Source organism: Arctopsyche grandis, chromosome 10, assembly GCF_051622035.1.
Source record: "Arctopsyche grandis isolate Sample6627 chromosome 10, ASM5162203v2, whole genome shotgun sequence".
NCBI classification, from domain to species: domain Eukaryota; kingdom Metazoa; phylum Arthropoda; class Insecta; order Trichoptera; family Hydropsychidae; genus Arctopsyche; species Arctopsyche grandis.
The window spans coordinates 14,718,803-14,740,876 of NC_135364.1; the positions used below are offsets into that span (position 1 = coordinate 14,718,803).

At 34.7% G+C, this 22,074-nt stretch overlaps 1 protein-coding gene across 1 annotated transcript in view; it reads left to right on the forward strand.

The window, feature by feature from the left end:
- Positions 1 to 22,074, forward strand: part of LOC143917624 (agrin-like) — a 427,846-nt gene that overhangs the window by 202,528 nt on the left and 203,244 nt on the right. The window lies entirely within an intron of this gene.

Consider the following 22,074-nt stretch of genomic DNA (forward strand, 5'->3'; position numbering starts at 1 on the left):
TTTTTGATCTTGGTAACTATAACGAGATTCAAAATGAATTAAACTCTGTTTCTTGGTCTTATTTACATACTGTTTCTCTTGATGATGCTGTAAATTCATTTTATAATCTTATATATAATTTAAGGGATAAATATATCCCACAGAAACATGTTCAAAGTAGAAAATTTCCCGCTTGGTATACTGCACCCCTAAAAAAAGTACAAATTTTTTAAGAAATTCAAAAATTATAACAACCTGGCTGACCATCATACCTTTGTACTATTACGCAATCGGGCAAAAACTTTAGAGAAAGAATGTTTCAAAAATTATATGACTTTAGTAGAAAACGACATTTCCTTGAATCCCAAAGCATTCTGGTCCTACATTAAATCAAGGAACAAAAACAACGTCCTACCTCATATTCTGTATCATGGTGACATTACTGCTGATACGGGGGTGGACATTTGTAATTTGTTTTCTTCCTTCTTTTACTCGACGTTCCTTAAACCGGTCTCTAATCAATCGACTTCCTCTTATCCCTTACCAACCAACGTCTGTTCTGTCACATCTTCCTCTGAAATTGGATCAATTGAAATTCGAAGTGAAAAAGTATTAAATATTTTGAAATCAACTGATATTCATAAAACAGCAGGCCCAGATTTAATTTCTCCAATTTTTATCTCAAAATGTGCTGAAAGCCTAACTTTACCACTAACCATTATCTATAAAAGATCTATTAGTGAGGGCCTTGTACCTTGTATCTGGAAATCAGCATTCATATCTCCTGTACATAAGAAAGGAAAAAAAAACGAAATTTCCAATTACAGGCCTATATCAAAGCTATGTATATTTGCTAAGATATTAGAAAAATTAGTGTACGACCAACTTTTTCCAGCTATCTCGCAATCTCTTAGTATGCAACAACATGGTTTTCAGAAAGGACGCTCAGTTACAACAAATTTACTACTATTTAATGATTTCGTTACTAATGCCATGAACGATCGGTCTCAGGTTGATACTATATATACAGATTATAGTAAGGCATTTGACAAGATTGATCACGATATTCTCCTTGAAAAACTTTTACAGATCGGTATTCATGGTGATCTCTATAGATGGTTCACCTCATACATTACGCGTCGATCACAGGCTGTCTCATTAAATGGATTTATATCGAAATGGATGAATATTCCTTCTGGTGTTCCACAAGGCTCCCTCTTGGGACCTCTATTATTCAATATTTTCATCTTCGATATTGAAAAATGTTTTCAGAATTCAAATGTACTATTATTTGCTGATGATATGAAGATTTTCAAGAGAATAGACAACCGAAATGATGCTTTGGCCCTACAAGATGATTTGTTCAGACTAGAGGCTTATTGCAGCATAAATAAGTTGGAAATTAATGTAGCAAAATGCTCCTGCATAACCTTCACCAGAAAACTATGTCCAGTTGACTTTCCTCATTCAATTAACGGACATAGACTCACAAGGGTATCGGAAATTAGGGATTTGGGAGTCTTTTTAAACTCTGATCTATCCTTTAGTAAACATATTGACAATGTTGTAGCTCGAGCGTCGAAGGCCCTCGGGTTCGTCATCCGATCCTCCAAATGCTTTACTTCTATAAAATCATACAAAATACTATATTGTGCATACGTAAGAAGTATTGTTGAGTTTGCATCCCAAGTTTGGAACCCAGATTACTCTGGTGCAAGAGACAGATTGGAGCGCATTCAGAAGAGATTCCTGAGGTACGTCAGTAGCCGTTTTGGATTAACCTATACTTCCTATGAAGATGCTTGTAGGTGTCAGCATCTACTTCCTCTTGTCAAAAGAAGGGAGATAGCTGACATCTCAACAATTTTGAACATCCTTAACGGCTCGATTGACTGTCCTCAATTATTGAGCAGACTATCATTGCGTGTACCAAATAGAATGACTAGATGTAATGAGCTCCTTTACATACCTAATACTTTTTCTAATTATGGAAGAAGCTCATTCATCTGGCGTGCAAGCTCCACCGTCAACACACTAATCTTAACAATTTCTATGTTTGACTTATTTAATATTAATGCTATACAAGCTAGAGTAATTATTGCAAATTTGTTTTTCGATGATTAATTTTAATGAAAGTTTATGATTATGATTATGAATTTTTATTTTGATGTATTTATTTTGTCTTTTTGTTTTTTGTTATATATTATATTTTTTATATTATTTCATAATTTTTATCATATTATTATTCTTATTATTCTGATATTTTTATTATACTGTTATTTCTATTTTTTTTCTTTTTTTGTTTTCTTTAACTATCTTACTCTATTATCATTTTTGTTTCTTATTTTAAATGTTTGAGCTTTTCTTTTTTTACCTATATGTGAAAATTATTAATGGTTTACTTAACATAATTATATTTTTTTTACTATCAATCTAATAAACTGTAAACTGTAAATTTTCCAAATAAATAAAATAAAATAAAAATATGTATATATATATATATATATATATATATATATATATATATATATATATATATATATATATATATATATATATATATAAACATACTAAAACACAAACGGTTACGATGGGTCCATTGGACCTTTGCGTATATCGCCCTGTTTTATTGTTTATTGTAGGTTTATATGAAGGGAAATTAAATATAAAAGTCATATTATGATTTATATTGATAAAATAAAATATATTTAATTCATGTAATACAGCAGAACTTTGAAAATGCATAATTCCATAGTAATTGCCTTAGTAGGTCCAATGAACCTTTGTATCCAATTGCGTTGTGAAACGAACGTAATAGAAGTCTTAAAATGTTTTATTATAATAAATAAATAAGTTAATTAGTCAATTAAGGATGTAGTACATAGAAGGATATTAACCATTTTTTTCTATAATTCAGTTATTGAAATTTTAAAAAGTAAGTGAGTCCGTTGGACCCGCCTTATCCGGATTAGGGTTAAAACGTTGAGTATTATATATAAAAATATTTTCTTCTTTGTATGTATGCATGTATGTGTGTGCAAAATGAAATGCAGTGTTCGTCGAGAGAGCTTTCTTAGTGCGACTCGTACCAGTGCGGCGAAGGAGATGCGCTTTTTACTTTATCTGCAAACAGGCTATTTCGCCGAACAAAGGCTTTAATCATGGACTTTCGTCCTCGGTTTACGATCTGCGAAAACGTGAAATTTTAAAATGCACCTGTCGTACTCTAGTGCTCTCCGAAGCTGGAGACGCCAAGTCGCGAACGTGTCGAGCATCTCGATGGAGCTTAATCAATGCGGTTTAGTGCAACGCTTTCGCGAATTAGCCACGTGTCAATGTATCTTAATTAATATTAAACACATCGTTCACACCTCGGATATGTATTATTCAAAATAAAACCGTCCCTTTTATGGGATAACCTCTTGTTAAAACGACACCTCTCTTAACCCACACACTCTGCTTTTTATATGCGGCGCACACGGATTCGGATGGGAAATCTGGCCGAACATATGTAGTCATAAGGGAAATATAAAAAGAGGACATTTATTTTCAGCTGTAAAAACTTTTTTCCTCCACTATCTGGGATGTGTCACGTCCTCTGTGTATACTCGTTTTAGTCCCACTTTGTCATGCGACGGGACGATCGATGCAACTGTGCTTTTGTAGAAATTCCCGGTCAAAAAATTTTATTTACCACATCGCGCTCTGAAATATTTCGGTACGATAATAACTGTTGTGTGTGTATGCGTACAGTTTTATCGGGTTGCTCGTTAAACTTGCATTTCCAGCTTCAGATCTATGCCTGCAAATACTGTGCTAGGGGTGGGGGATGTGTGGACGCATCTGGAACATAAAAATCGTCATAAATTTTTCAGTATAATTTTATATCGGTCGTGAGAGGGCTTTTTTGTCGCATGAAAGCTCGTGAACGCTGATAAGAGAGGTTGTAAATATTTAATAAATGCTGAAATATTAATCAATTTATACGCTACATACATACATACATACATATATGTACGTTTGCGCACCGAAGATATTGGATAACACATTTTTAATTCGAATTAAATTTGTGGGTTGAGATTGTGGGTTGAGCGAGCTCGGTGCGGACGTGTGTTTGTGTGTTGTCCCGATAAGTATGTAGAATTTTGTGTTAAATTGGAGCTAAAGAGGAGGTGCTGGGATGAGTATTTAGCTCTTCTGGCGCCTCGCAAGTTAGTACATATTCAGAATCATTACCTATGCTTGATTTCATATTTTTTTTTTAAATGGAATTTAAATTTATAATATTTTCATATTTACATAATTACCCACATAATTTCGATCACATTTCTTTTGATAATAATTTATTATTAACGTCAATTGATTTATTAATGATAGTATTGATAATGTTTAACGTCGAATTATTTCATATTTAATATTGAGTGTTGAATGGATTATATTTCAATGTTGAATTATTTCATAATTGATTATTTAATATTGAGTGTGAATTTTATTTAATGTTGATAATTTAATATATTGGATACTTGTACTCAACGTTAACGTCATTGTTTGGTACTAATTTCATAAATATTATGATTGTGAATAAAATGTCAATATATGTAAATATATCATAAATGGAAACACACGTCCGTCCGCACGGAGTAATTACTAAGCTCAGAGCAGAGCTCCATGCAACCGCTCAGGTCCCCAAGTTGCAAATAGGGGAACGACTCTTGTAGTCAACTACCATGGCGACATGGTGGTCCTGGACAAGGAGCGCTGAGATAAGAGTGGTGATGAGTGAATCCGTGGTAAGTTTCACTCTATAAAATGTCACACAACACTATGACGGTCTCAGGTCAGCGGCGAGTAAGTGCCGCCGCTTAACAAAAGCACAACCCGGTTTTGAAAGGTGCCGTAACACCTTTCATAGAGAAGGAAACTCCATAAAAAAATTCCCTGGCAGTGGGCAGCAGCTCTGTCAGTACCATCCACGGCGGAAGTATATGCAATATACTAAAACGGCAAAAGATGGAAGATTCAAAGCGACGTGGCAGCCACTCAATCGGTTTGAATTCTGCGGAGCAGAAGGTTTGGGGAAAACTACTGTGCTCTCATATCCCTAGTATAACCACCATGAAGAGAAAACCTAAAACCACGGCCCCGAGTCTCCGGCGTCCCTTCAATGGGACAGGGGTGCTAAGAATCCCCGGACTCAAAGTGGTGAACATACGAAAAATTGGTACATGGAACGTTAGGACCATGTATCAAGCAGGTAAAATTGAAAATCTGCAAATAGAAATGAAAAAAAACCAAATACAGATGCTCGGCATAAGCGAAGCTAGATGGCCTGGAGCAGGAAAAACGATGCATTGCAATGGATATACGACTTACTACTCGGGATCGCTTGACGGCACTCATAAGAATGGTGTTGCTGTGATTCTGGAAGACGACATCAGTAAAAGTGTGAGAAACTTTATTCCGTTATCTGAACGAGTCATGATGATACAATTAGCAGGAAAACCTATAAATGTTAACATAATACAAGTGTATGCCCCCACTTTTGATAAAGAAGAAAATGAGATTGAAGAATTTTATCAACAAATCAAAGAATTGATGACATATACGAAAAAACATGATGTTAACATTATAATGGGAGATTTCAACGCCAAAGTTGGAGACGAAGAAACAATGGGTATAACTGGTCGCTTCGGACTTGGAGAAAGAAATGAGAGAGGAGACAGACTAGTTCAGTTTTGCCAGGAAGAGCAGTATGTTATCTTGAATACTTTCTTTAAGCTACCTAAAAGAAGATTATACACATGGAAATCCCCAATGGACTGTCCTGATAATATTGTGCGAAACCAAATTGACTTTATTTTGATAAACAGTAGATTTAAAAATAGTATAAAATCGGTGAAAACCTACCCTGGTGCAGACGTGGCATCCGATCATAATCTACTTTGTGGGAAATTGAAGATAAGACTGAAAAAGATTTTAAGAGCATCAAAACCTAAACCAAGATTGGATTTAGAGCTGCTTAAAAATCTTACGATCCACGAACAATTTACAAAAGATCTCAATAAAAATTTTAAACAAAAATGTATTGAAGAAAATAGTAATGTAAACTTAAAGTGGGAAGGTATGAAATCAGCAATGACCCAATCTGGGAAAAAGTTTCTTGAAACAAATCAAATAATTAATAAAAAACAACCTTGGATGACGGATGAAATTCTACATTTAATGGAAGAACGTAGAAAACACAAACATAATAATCCAACACAATATAAAAATATTCACCGCCAAATTCAAAGGAAAATTAAAGAAATCAAAGAAAAATGGATGGAAAATAAATGTAACGAAATTGAAAAATTACAAGAAAAACACGACGAATTTAACGTACATAAAAAACTAAAAGAAGCAACAGGATCATTCAGAAAAAAAGATTTCATACTCCTTAGGAATAAAGATGGAAAAATCATTTTAAATATGGATGAGAAGAAATCAGAATGGACCGAGTACACAAAATTGCTCTTTAAAGACAATAGAGAAACCGGAGGGCATATTGAAGATCCAGAAACGGGACCATATATATTGAAATCCGAAGTGGAACATGCTATAAAACTAGCAAAGAGTCGGAAAGCTACTGGACCGGATCTGATTCCTGCCGAATTTCTCAAGTTATTGGACGACGATAACATAGAAAATCTAACAAAACTCTATAATAAAATATATTTATCAGGCGAAGTACCTAGCGATTGGTTACAATCCATATTTATCCCGTTGCCCAAAAAGAGTAACGCGAGGACGTGTAGCGACTTCAGAATAATGATCCTAATGAGTCACACATTGAAGATCCTACTAAAGATAATACAGGGCAGAATTTACTCACGGTGTGAAGAGGCGATTAGCAGAGAGCAGTTTGGGTTCAGACAAGGCTTGGGTACCCGAGAGGCCCTTTTCTGTATGAAAACACTACTCCAAAGATGCAGAGAAGTCCGTAAACCTGTGTACATCTGCTTTATAGACTTTGAAAAGGCCTTTGACCGTGTCCAACACGCTCGCCTGATGGAAACATTAAAAAATATTGGCCTGGATGACAGAGATGTCAGATTGCTACGAAATATTTATTGGAATCAGACTGCAGTAGTACGTGTCGATGATCAATTCACTGATGAGATTCCTATAGAACGGGGCGTCAGGCAAGGATGCATCCTATCACCTACTCTTTTTAACACCTACACCGAATCCATCTTCCACGATGCTCTCCAAGAGGCGGAGGGCATCAAGGTGGGCGGCGAGACGATCACCAATATAAGATATGCTGATGACACGGCACTAGTCGCTGAAAATTTAGCAGACCTGCAAAGATCTCTAGACCGTGTACATCAAGAAAGCAATCGAAGAGGTCTGCGCATAAATCTAAAGAAAACAAAATTTATGATAGTAGATAGAATGCAAACAGACACCGGGAATCTAACCTTGGATGGAGAGGTGATAGAAAGAGTAAAAAGATTCAAATACCTGGGTACCTGGCTGAATGAAGAGATGGACCCAGATGAAGATCTAAAAATCCGCATCGAGATGGCTAGAACAGCATTTGTAAAAATGAAGGCGGCCCTTACAAACAAGCATCTCAATCTTCATACGCGGTTGAGATTCGCGAAGAGCTACGTCTGGACAGTATTACTACACGGATGTGAGACGTGGACTCTGAAAACCAAGATGATCAGCCGCATTGAAGCTTTTGAGATGTGGGTCTATAGGCGTATGCTGAAGATTCCGTGGACCAAAAAGATATCAAACGAAGCTGTCCTCGGCATGATGGGGAGAGGCAGGGAACTTGTTTCTGTCATCAAGCGGAGAAAGATGGAGTACCTCGGACACATGATACGGGGTCCAAAATACGAATTTCTCCGTTTGATAACCATGGGGAAAATAGAAGGAAAAAAATGGATTGGCAGGAAAAAGTTATCTTGGCTTCGAAACATGCGCATGTGGACCGATATGAGCGCCGAAGAGCTGTTCCGAGCCGCTGAAGACCGATGCGGATATATTCAAATAATCGACGAGGTGGTCGCCAACGTCCGGATGCGGACAAGGCATTAACAAGAAGAAGAAATTAAATACATAGCAGATATATAAAGAGGTTTATATGAAGATATGTCATCATATTGTTTAAAAAAAAATCAAGTTAAAATAATTTTGTTGAAATTCAAAACGTTATTGTATCTACTGTTGTTAAGGTGATAAAAACAATTATAGTCTCTCAGTTGTTTTATGGAATCCATTTTGTAAGTACGCTCTGTTTATTATCGATATTTAACTGATACTCGATATTCATCTATCAAATTAAAATTCATTTTCCGGTGATCTGTTCGTTCCAAAATACAAATACACAACAAATTTTTATAGACATGTAATGTATGTACATATATATATTGTACGTCTGATATATGTACATATGTATGTACGCACATAGATTCTATACTTATTGCCAAGCTTTAAATATAATAATAATATATAATATACAATTCCAAATGCTAGAACTTAATTCATCTATTTAATTTTACTAACATTAAATTTATTTTTGACCTTCTTATAACGAATTGAAAAAAAATATAATTTGATGAAAATTTGTCGAAGAAAAAAAACAAAAGAACTAAATACATATTTTCATTAAATATGAACGTATTTCCTTTGACTATATATATTGAAATTTAAAACATAATAATTAAATTTACTGTTTAATTTCATATTTGGTTGCATTTACACATTTAGTACACCCAATTAAAATTCATCAAATTTTAATTGGGTGTACTTATGTATATGGAATAACAATTTAGGGGTGCCAAACCATAACGTTGTTATTGCTCAAATGTGTTTTATTTGTGGTTTGCTGTTTAACAATTTAGAGGGGCCACACCATAACATTGTTATTGCTCAAATGTGTTTTATTTGTGGTTTATCTGTCTTTAAAAACCTCCTAGGGGTAGAAACTTGCAGTGGCAAGTCATAAGCATAACGTATTTAACTTTAACTGGATGAATATAGCTTAAGAGATGATTAGCACCAAAAAGCTAATGATATCTTTAGCCACCATGATCGGGGTAAAGTATACGAGTTGAGAGAGTCGAATATCTAATATGTATTGATTGCTCGTTGAATTATTATAATACCTCGCAGGAGAATTATAGAATGTATGCATTATTTATGAACTAAATTTGAAACGGTATGGTATGGCACTCCTCAATTGTTATAAGCATTTAATTATAGCATAACAATTAATTGAAAAAATCCCTTTGACGTTTTTCCTCTTAAAAACGACACGTAAATATAAAATAATTTAAGCTCATAAATTTTTAATATTTATGAGCCCTTTCCAATATAAATATTTACTTCTTTTGTCCACATTTCGTCCATTCTCCTAGCCACGTGGCCTGCCCATTACCATTTTTCTTCACATTATCCACTATATCAATTATATACCAACAAAAATACAATACTAGAATTCAAATATCTTATATACATATAATTTCGAAAGATACTTCGTAAATCCGTGACTTCATCGAACGAATGAATATTCAAACAAATTTAAATTAAACTAAATCTAATATATAGTTTCGAAAGTATTATTGTTGGTTCGTATATCCTTGATGTCATAGAACAAATGAATATTCAATTAAATTTAAATAAAATGAAACTATTCAAATAAATTTTATAAGACGTTTACTATTAGATTTTTCATGTTTAAGCAGTTTATATTACAATTTGCCGAGCGAAGCCGGGTAAATACACTAGTAATAGATACATATATGTACATATAAGATACAGTAAAAATGCAAAAAAAATAGTTATGTAAGCTTTCCAACTATGTATCTCATGATAACAGTTTATGATTTTCTAACTGTTATACGGTTTTTTTTTGTTTTTTATAATGATCTAAATGTCGAATGTATAGTTATTCAGATCGAGCTGTACATGAAGTTAAGAATTCATTCGATTCAGAATTTCTTTCATCCCAAGCCGATCGATTTTCATTCCACACATTCTTATATACATACAGCTGAGATACAAACATACGTAGATGTATATTCTCGTATATGTGGCAACGCGTCCTTATTCCGGGGAGACGATATCCTTTGAGGCGTATTTCCCCACGTGAATGGCTTTTCCCTGTTTGTCTTCCGGGCAAGATGCTCACATGCCCATCGTGTGTAGCACGTGGCTTTGTGAATATCTTAGAAGGATTACCATTTGTCATTTGGCGTATGCCCTTTGTCACCGGAGAGATGCAGGGCTGCCGAAGGCTAGGGCCCGCGGTCTACACACACACACACACACACACACGCACGCGCAGAATCCCCACTCACACAGATCTCTTCTCTCTACTAAACACACTGACGTTGTTAATGTACTGACATTTCACCGTTGACGTTGAAACATTGAGGTTCTTCTTTCGACGTACGTTGATTTTAACGTAATACGTGTGCTTTCCGTATCGCAATTTTACATATTACGCGGCATAAGGCAGGGCTTTTCCAAACACAGTGTGATAAATATGCACGCGCACACTTTCAACCCTTCTAAAAATGGCTGATTTTATACGACCGTTTTGGCGACGTCGAAAAGAGAATGTACGTATGTACATGTGTGTATAAATGTGTTCGTCTTGAATGTCGCTCTGAGACGTGTACTCTGTACAGAGTTAATTAATTATACGGATGTCTCATATATTATACGGGTGTATAGGTATGTATGTACGTTGCACGTTAAGGAACTTTAGGGTCCGGCGGAGGACGAGTTCCTTGTTAAAATGCGTAGAAAAAAAAGGAACAAAATTAAATACAACATCAGGCAGAGTAAAATCTGGTTAAGTAGGCTTTCCTCTCGGAGACTTTTACTTGTGGTGTATTTATTCACTTAGAAAGACTATTACAATCTTGAAATATTCGTACATAATGAAAAATAAATTTCAAACTAAATATAAAGATAGTATTTGGCACTAACTTTTAGAACGTAGCTTCTATGTAATATGTACATACATACATAATAGATACCCATAAATATTTCGTGTTTATAAAGATTTAGTACCATAATTAAGTTATATACACCAGCAGCATGGACTAGTGGTTTGCATATCTTGCTATGGTCAGTGTGGTTATGAGTTCAAGTTACACTTCTTCCTGCTGGGCAGACCTTGGTTTGTGACTAGGTCGGTCGTTTCCTAGCAGAGTTTGTCAATTTTTCTGATTTTCTTTGAAACGATTCCTGCAAAATTGGCTTTCCTCCCCACTTCTCTCGCAAAATCTTGAGTTATCATGTTATATCTCAAGGTTCGCCGGGTGTTTCTCCATATATGTCTCTGTGGATGATTGTTGTATAAAAAAAAATCGTGCTGTCGTATTAATATTTTTTGATCGTATTGTATACTATGTTTCCAATGCACTTTGCTATGTTTGACCATATACATATTTCATATATAATTTCGAATTATGTAATAATTATGCATATAATTTGGTGTGTTTCTTGATCTTTATAGTACGCTCGTCGCATTGGAGCGATCTGTAATGACGAGTATATACATACATACTTATATTGATTGATTAAATAAAATAAAATAAAAATTATAAGTCTAATTGTTTTATTTTATTTTATTATTATACAACATCAATTAATCAAGCACACTCGTCTAACAGATTGCTCCAAAGCAACGAGTATATATATATATATACATATATAATACAAGCCGAATAGCAATTCTATCGTACCACTTGCTTTAATGTGCTTAATAAAATCCGCTAGCCACTGTGCTGTACGCCAAGCGTCCAGTTAAAAATGTATTTTTTAAGTTAAAATAATGCAAAATCTGTGAGGTTAATTATTGCAATTATATATAATAATTATTTAATCATATATTTAACATAGAATAATATAAAATAAATGCAATAAATAAAAAATAACAACTGAAGCAGAGCCATGCAAGCCATGAAGCAAGTCATTCTAAGGCGGATATCATTCTCACAATGACCGTTATCATTACACAGCGTAATTTTTTGATATTTTAATACATAAATATCCTTCTACGACATTGAAGACGTGTAAATTGAATAAGTAAATTAAATTAACTTCTCCCCTTTTAATTCAAAAATGTTATGTCGTATTATTTGTAGAATACTCTCATTTCATTTTGTAGATTGATTTTTCAAGGTCAACCCAAAATCTACCGACATCGTTCCTTCCACATACTTTATTCACGAGCGACCGGTAAAAATTAGCCAAGTTCGCCATGCGCACTACACCGTACATGGCATGAGCCTTTAGTTAATTAACCGCGGCAAGCTCACTACAACAAAGACTAATCACCTTCCCTTTCCCGAAATTTCACAACAATTCCTCATTTAATTATGCACAGAGGATACGCCCGATGAGTGGAGCTAGTACACGGGAGGGGTGGCAGGGGTCGTAGAAACAACCCCCCCCCCTCCGCCTTCTGAATCTCCCAAACCACCGCAACCTTTGCACTCGTGAATGCCCAACGGGATTGTGTGAGGAAAACCCATTGCGTTATGGCATAATCAAATATGGATTAACGGCAAATTGGTCCAGTTAGCCGGTAGATACTACACACTGTATGTCTATAGTTTGCGTAGTGTGTGTGTGTGTGTGTGTGTGTGTGTGTGTGACTCGGTGCTTAGGCCACTGGAGGATGGGCTCGAGTGTCATTAGTCCACGAATACAAATGAGGAGCTTGAAGCTTGAGGGTCTCGGTCGACAATAGTGAATACAGGATCAAATACTGGAATATATGTACATACGAGTATATGGTCACCTCTCGTCGTTGTGCTCACGGTCATCTGTAGGGGATTGCACCGTTTTGGCGCGACTCGCATGCATATGAATGAAGATGTGCAATGTTTGTTTGTGTACGAGGCTAGTTGTGTGCTTTCGAATGTGAGCATGCTAGATGTATGTATGTATCGTGTTTAATGTATCATATCAGTGGTTGAGTTAAATTAAATTGTTTGATAGCATTCACGTGTGGAGGATCGAGCTTCGCCCGGTAGAGGGAGATCACAATTATGGTATTGCGCTTTAATTCGAAATTGTAAAGATCGAGTTATATTAAATTTGAATCTATTATGTGTGTGTGTGAGAATGAACACAGTGGATAAATTTTTTGGAATGCGCACACGATTTTAATTCGGGTGAATTTCGTAACGAAACGCAACGCACTCACTAACGTGCATATGCTTATGTGATAAACCGGGTTTGTTTGTAAACTCGCTTCCGGCTTCTCGTGTTGCATATTTTTCCATTATTATGTCTGCAAATGCATTTCCGTCCGTCTCTCTCACTCTTAAAGCTTTCAACGATCCGGTATTTTACGTAATCGCACTCAAATTGCGGGAAAAGCGAACATTCGAAACCACGTGAAATTGTGTGTGCATTATTTTAAACGCGTTGACACATTTTGCAGAAAATAATTTGTCGGAATTTCAGTAATTTTACGATAGAATTCTGGGAATATGTACTATGTACTATGCATGTTAAATTTTGTATGGGTTTATTCCTGGAAATTTTTCATTTATGTAAAAACAATGAAATGCAATAAATACAAAGAAAAAAGCATCGAATAGTGGTGAAAATCATTGAATATGGGATATTGTATGTGATAATAAGAATAATGACAAAGGGAACAACAAAATGGATCAATGGATGAGGGGGAATAATGTGTGGAGAAAAGCAAGATATGTATGTATATATATGTACATACATATATACATATAAAATGGAATTACAGGAATAGTTGGTAGAACAAGGATTAAATGTGAAATAAAGAAGGATTACCGAGGGATCTGATTAGACATTGGAATAGGATCTTGCTTAATAAATAAGACTATCAATTATATTATTCAAGAACTTAAACAAAATATATAAATCATACATTTTCCTTCTAGATTGTAAGGAAATAAAACGATTATTGTAAGGAAATCTGAAATTGCAGTAGGAGTGGAGTTTTTTTTTATTATTTATGCGTTCTAAATTATTAACATAGTGGTTTACCCGGCTTCGCTCGGTATTTGCAATAGGAACCACTTAAACATGGCATTAAACAATTTAATAGTAAAAACTCATTTGTTTTTTTATTAAATTAAGAAAAAAAATTAATGACAGCCAATTAGAATTTACACACACAAACTTTTTTTTATATGTATAAGGAAACTGGAACTGAAACACTAATCCGGATCCGGAACTAAAACAGGAATCCGGATCTGGTACTGAAAAGGAATAGGGATCCGGAACTGAAAATAGAATCAAAATCCGGAACTGAAACAGGCACCCCGGACCGGAACCGAAAAATAAATCCAGAACCGGAACATAAAAAGGAATCTATATCCGGAAGTAAAAAGTAGTTTGAAAACATAGAAAATTTGATTTTTTCGATAACGTCACGGATTCTACCACCCAAACCTTACATACTCACATATATACATTGTACATACATACAAAGTCTCTTTCGAAATTATATATTGAATACTCGATATAAAGGATTCCAAACAGTGCTAGCAAATTCCAGATGGCTCCTTAAAAATGAATCGAAAAGTAATGAATTTGGGATAAATCGATACGGCCAAAATAAAGAATACGGCTGGATTTAAATCTAAAATATGATCATATTTCAATGTTTAAATTTTCGGAGTGGAATAGTTTAATTTAATATTAAATGACATGATCGAATGAATTTTGAAAATGTTTTTGTCATTTAATACATCGTGAGGGATCAATTAGCTCAGACAGTTCTTATGAAAGTCGTAACGGAAGCTTTTCGCTCCCACCCCCTCAACCTCTACCCGAAAGTATAATTAATTCGGAGCAATGGATTGGTTTAAAGTTCGCATTCATTCCGTTGAGAGCCTTCGACAATTCTTTGTCAGATTTTGATAAATCCCTGTTCAAACCTCCGCCCCATTTCACTCGACGGAAAAGCTTTATCTCGCACCCCTACTCCTGCAATTTCCTCCACCGCGGAAAGCTGCCGCGCGCTGCTCTCCTTATATGCGTGAGTATTCCGTGGGGGTCCTTTTACGCACGGCGCGTGGCGACGTCGATGAAAATAATAATAATAAAAAAAAGAGAGATATTATAAAAAGAATCCTTTTAAATTCGAACCCTTCGTCACATGTGTCCGGGTGACATGAAAACGTGGACAATGGCCGCACGCGAAATCAATGCTTGCCGGTGACAGTTATAGGACGTTCATTTTGAAAGTTCGAAATTCGGTCAAAGCCGGTCCCTTTTTAGCCCACTTTCCCACCCATTTTTCGTGTTCGTTTGCCGCCCTCGTCGTCGAATATTGAAGGTTGTCAGGTCGTGTAACTGAAAATAAAAGCCTAAAATATTCGTTGCGGAATATTTTCGGTGCGGGCACTACGTGCTACCGGTCCGCTGTCCATCTCTCATTATGCTTTTACAACTTTAAATAAAAATTCTCTCTGGAACATATCCACTTTAGCAATTTTTTTCGAAATAAGTATATTCGGAAAATAAAACAAGGCTCAGAGTTGAAACGAGATCATTGTTAAAAATCTTGATGTAATTTACTTTATTACGAAATCCAAATATGCCAAATATACTTTTTTATTTCAAAATTTATATTGCCATGGTACCATTACGGGTCATTCCAATTAGATATAAATTTACAATATTATTACCATAAATTTGAAATTAAATTGAAAAATTTTGGATGTGACCAACCCATGACTTTATAAGAAGGTCGCAAAATAAAAATCAATAATTAAACATACATACACGTTCACACATGCCGGTTATGAGAGCATTTTCGATACAAATTGAGCGCAAATATAAGGCTTAAAATTTATAATTTATATTATATGTAAAAAAAATTCAGTCTGATTTGGTTAGTGGTTTGAGAGATAATTGAATTCAAAAACATAAAAAAGAGGATACCTATAAGGGGAGGTACCATTTCCGGTCAACTTAAAAAATTAAAAAAAAATTACGTCGTATCGATAGGAATTTCAATAACCGATACTAAGTTTCAGTTCGATAAGACTAACGGTGTTCAAAAAATCCCCAAAATATACAGACGCAGACATACAGACACACATTTTTTCTAGATCATGAAAACGTGATCAGTGATCGGTTCTGAGTTCGAATCAGTCAAAATCTCCAGTTCGAATTTTTGCATGATCACAAAACTTAATCTATTGTTACTACGTACGTAGATACCTTAGAACCGTACCGTAGCCGTAGCCGATACCGTAGAACCTTCTTATATTCCTCAAATATATAGATAAAGTCATGGGTTGGTCACACCCGAATTTTTTAAATTTATTTATCGATATTTTGTATAAAGATATACTGGTTTGATATCTATGAATGGAAGTTTAAATCTAAATCTTCTAATTAATACATTTTTTGTATGAAGTTTTGAGGATTTAAAAACACACGGTGTGCTGACGGTCTTTGAATGAAGTTTTATTAAAAACTAGCTGAACTCGGAATGCGTTTCAATGCCACAATAACGCGTGCAATTCCCGTTCCCGTTCCCGTTCCCCTTACCGTTCCACAGACATTCAATTTTATATATATTTATATATATATATATATATATATATATATATATATATATATATATATATATATATATATATATATATATATATATATATATATATATATATATATATATATATATATCCGCCATCCGCTGTGTGTTTGTGGTATAGCCCTGAATGGTCAGCACATTCGAGTGCGAGGTAGGCGCGGCACGATTATTGTCAAACTCGAGGCGTGATGCGTTGAAGGCGGGAGGATAGCTTTACTTTCGCGTCAGTAAAATCGTAACTACTTATATTATTTTTAAGAGGACCTTTTCCCTTTTTTTTTTTCACAGTAATCTTCCCGGACATGCATACAACAAATCCTGAAAGTTCCATCTTAATCGGTTCTGTGGTTTAGGAGCCTATACGAGACACACACACACAGACATTCAATTATATATATATATATATATATATATATATATATATATATATATATATATATATATATATATATATATATAACCTAATTAAGCATAAAAGGAATTTAGATAGGGATAATAATAAGCAAGAATACAATCTAGTAAATAAGGAAATTAAAAAGAGAATAGTCAGGGATGTCAGGGATTTTAACAGCAAGCTAATAGAAAATACCATTAAGAATAACCGTAGCCTGAAAAAGTGCAAACAGGATCTTTTCTTAGGCAAAAACCAAATGATCGCAATCAGATCAGAGAGCGGAGTAATAATTAGGAATAGAGAAGAAATCATAGACAGAGTTTACACGTTCTATGCAAAACTATACGAGAACGACAACGGCCAATTCCCCGCTCTGGAATCGACACACGGCCAAAGGGTTCCTGCAGTATTGCCTAGCGAAGTAGAGGCCGCGCTAAAAACTGCAAAGAACGGTAAATCCCCAGGGGAAGATAATATTCCCATTGACTTACTAAAATGTGGCGGCCCCCCCCTAATTAATATCTTAGCTAGGCTTTTCAGCAAATGCATCCAGAACCAAGCTATACCAGAAGGATGGAATAACGCAACTATCATTTTAATACACAAAAAAGGCGACAAAAGCGATATCAAGAACTACCGACCCATTAGTCTACTTTCAGCGGTCTACAAGCTCTTCACGAAGGTTATTACAGAAAGGCTGAAGAATATCCTCGACGAGAACCAACCTGTAGAGCAGGCAGGGTTTAGGGCAAATTTCAGCACAATGGACCACCTCCAAGTAGTTGGCGAACTAATCGAGCGCGCCAACGAATATCAACGGCCATTGTGCCTAGGTTTCGTCGATTATGAGAAAGCCTTCGATACAGTTAGTCATAATGCAGTACTTAACGCTCTAAAAACACAGGGAGTGCCGGAACCCTATGTGGGACTGTTAGCTGCAATATATAAGAATGCCACAGCTTCGGTTAAAATTTTTTCAGGTACAGATAGATTTAGCATAGGAAAAGGAGTAAGACAAGGAGATACAATCTCGCCCAAGTTATTCAATGCGGTGCTTGAGGGAGTTTTCAGGAAATTGGATTGGGATACAGCCGGAGTAAACATCAATGGTCGCTTTTTGAGTCACCTTCGGTTCGCAGACGATATAGTTTTAGTAGCTCGTGATTCAGCTGACCTACTTATCAGACTAACACAGCTGGACAGGGAAAATAGAAAAGTAGGATTAAAAATTAACGTAGATAAGACTAAACTAATGTTCAATAGTTATTGCATGCCTGATAGCATCCCCTTAGATGATAAACCAGTAGAAGTAGTAAATAATTATTTATATTTAGGTCAAATAATTGACATGTCTGGTAGTAAAAATGAAGAGATAAAGAGACGTATGAAATTAGGGTGGAGTGCATTTGGACGGATGAATGCTGTTTTTAAATCAAAAATGCCACTCTGCCTGAAGAAAAGGATCTTTGATCAATGCGTTTTGCCAGTGATGACGTATGGATGTGAAACTTGGACACTGAACGCCAAGATGCAAAATAAAATCCAATGCACTCAAAGAAGTATGGAACGCTGTATGCTTGGCATAACGAGGAAAGACAGGAAGCGGAACACGTGGGTGAGAAATATGACAAGGGTAGTGGACATAGTGGATAGAGTGAAGAGATTGAAATGGCAATGGGCGGGTCACGTAGCTAGGAGGATGGACGAAAGGTGGACAAAAGAAGTGCTTGAATGGTACCCGAGAGAAGGCAAAAGAGTAAAAGGAAGACCGCAAGGAAGATGGGTGAACGAAATTAGGAAAATGTGCGGAATGAGATGGATGAGTGTTGCGCAAAACAGAGACGAGTGGAAGCGTGTTGGAGAGGCCTTCATCCAGCAGTGGATGGCGAATGGCTGTAAATGATGATGATGATGATATATATATATATATATATATATATATATATATATATATATATATATATATATATATATATATATATATATATGTATATATATATATATATATATATATATATATATATATATATATATATATATATATATATATATATATATACATATATAGAAAAAGCGTTTGTGCCAACGGTTCCGTATTGAATTAAAATAAAACAAAATACAATAAATAAATATTTCCAAAATTTATCTTTTTCAATTCGTTTTTTTCTGTGTACCTGAAGTCAAATTTAGTTATTTGTTTCCACGAAAGTTTTACAGAAACCTTCTCTTTGCCTCGCATATTTTCAGTGTCGCGTTTGCGAAGAGCGTAGCTAGCTATGTACATAGCTCTCCATTGTCTACACGGATACTCCTAATGTCTCCGTAATACTGTTTGCCGTTTAACTGCACGGTACGAGAAGTTCCGCTAATCCAATAGCTGAAACTTGGCTTTTAAAAGCTCTCGGCCCAGCCGTACTGTACGACGTAGCAATAAAGGATTACTCGCCTCCACCCCTCCCCCTAACCCCCCATCTACATATGTAACGTACGCCAAAAATATATTACAAATGCCCTATGTGTGTGACCCGCTTGTATCATTGTCGATGTGCTTGTAAATGTGATAATATAAATATATACATATATGATTCGGTGTACAATAAGCAAAAGATTTTGTTTCTTGCAGATTATTCGGACAGCGTGCCGATACCACGCAGCGGTTCGCATCGCTATAACAAAGGTAAACCAGACACAATACATTGATACGCACACAATTGCGTATTTTGTGTATTACATACATACATATATCTGTGTTGTAATAGTGTAATAATTGATGTTGTATATGTGTGTGCTTTCGTATTATTGTGTAATGTAGTTATCGGCATATGTGTTCCGGTTGGCCGTTATGCCGTTAAGTGTAGTACTAAGGTGCGCATGAAATATTGAAGCGTCCTCGGTAGATTGCTCAACACGTACCCGAAACCTCGTAAGGGCGCAATAATCGCGCAATGTTTACGTTATGAACTCCGTGTGCTCAAATCCCACAATATTAAGCCATTATACGTACCGGTTATCTCGGATCTATTAACATTTACGGCCGAGACACGCAATATTATGCCTGCGTCGATTTGCCGGGGGGGGGGGGGGGGGTGAAAAGTGCAACCCCCGCCCTCTGCCGTGGCTCTGTGGATACTTTTTAGGGTGTTCGTGTTATTTTTAGATAAATTTCAGAACGTGTCATTGTTTGGTGGAAGATAAGGATAGCGTGAAGAGTTTTGTACTAAATTTTTGAGTCGAGTCTAGTATGTGTACAAGTGCCTATTTGATTTGTTTGAACTGTTTTAAATAATTTACTACTCGTTTATGTAATGTAATTATTTTTTTTTAAATTTTAATGCATATTTTAAGCGTATCTTCCAATTGTGATATATTTTGACTAGTTGGAATGTATTCCATCTAAACTGGTACCAACTAACGTTATAGTTGAAGTGTATTTTCAGTTGTAATAGATTTTGACTAGTCGGAATATACTCAGTCTAATCCACGTAAGCTGATTCATATGGTGAATTACATTCCAGCTGGTTAAAATATATTACAACTTAAAATACAGTTCAATTATAAGTTGGTACCAGATTAGATGGAAAGGTTTGGTTTTCGATAAAACGTCACTCGGCTAGTAAATTGAGTTGGAAAGTCACATTTTTGAAAATATTCTTTGATTTTTATCGTAATACGGTACCTTTATTCGTAATACGTGTATATAGCAAATATTAAAGCATTATTGAATTGTCAATAATTCGTGAAAACATCAGAGCTGTCAAAACTAACTGTTATATTACAACTGGCGCACATTGTTGAAATCATATTTGCGCGTGTAGAGATATTATTTACTGTTGAATTGTATTCGATTATGAATGACCGAAAACGTCAGTTGGAATATGTTACAACTGAAAGTACACTTCAACTATAATATATATGTACATATATGTATATATATATTTATATATATATATATATATATATATATATATATATATATATATATATATATATATATATATATATATACATATGTACGTACATATGTACATTTGACGTAAAACATCATCGTATATGTATAAAGCTGCTGTTATACGTATAGTAATATCATTACCGTAAATTGCTTCTGTGTATGGTAATTATGGAATCGGATGTTACAATACTATTATACATATGTATAAATTGATTGCTTCAGTATCGTCATCTAATTCGCATCGATCCATTGAGAGATGTCAATATGTGATTAAATCAATCAAACGGGCGTATCCTGTTTTTGTCTATAAACAATAGTAATACTATATCCATGCACATTACAAAATTGCATTAAATCTAATGAATACAAATTAATACATATATAAAGTAAAAAATTTCCAATATGGAAATATAATATATGGAAAGCAATTATGTAAAATCTATAATATATCGTGAATTTACTGTAAAAACAGGAACAAACAGCATTGTAACGCACTTTAACATAATATTACCCGAAAAAATAAAAAAAATAAAAACAAAGAAGAAAAGCTTTGAATAGTAGGTGATACGGAATGTAATGTTATATAATAATAGCCAAATAATAGAAATTTTACTAGATTTCAGATAAATGTATGTACTAGCAAATTCCAAATGACTTACAAATGAATTAAAAAGAAAGACAACATGATACCTGACGGTTTAACATAATACAAACTTTAATTATAAACTATATTGTATATTGTTATATATTACTAGTTTTACCCGGCTTCGCTCAGTATTTTAATAATAAACAGCGTAAACATGGCGAATCTAATAGTAAATATTCATTTGTTTTTTTATTAAATTTATTTGAATCGAAGAAAGTATAATATTCAACCAATTAAATTGTCGTCATAGAAACTTTGTTTTGTTTACGAAGTTCCCAAACAAAGATACTTACGTACATAGAAAGTCTCTTTCGAAATTATATATTAGATATAATAAATATTAAATTATATTAATTGTAAGTTAATACTATATATATACATCCGTTCCATTCACGAATTTGTCCATTCCACTCACATCCATTCACGAATTTGTGTCAATTTCGAATTTAAAAATGCGACATACATACATATGTATATGTATATGTATGTATGAG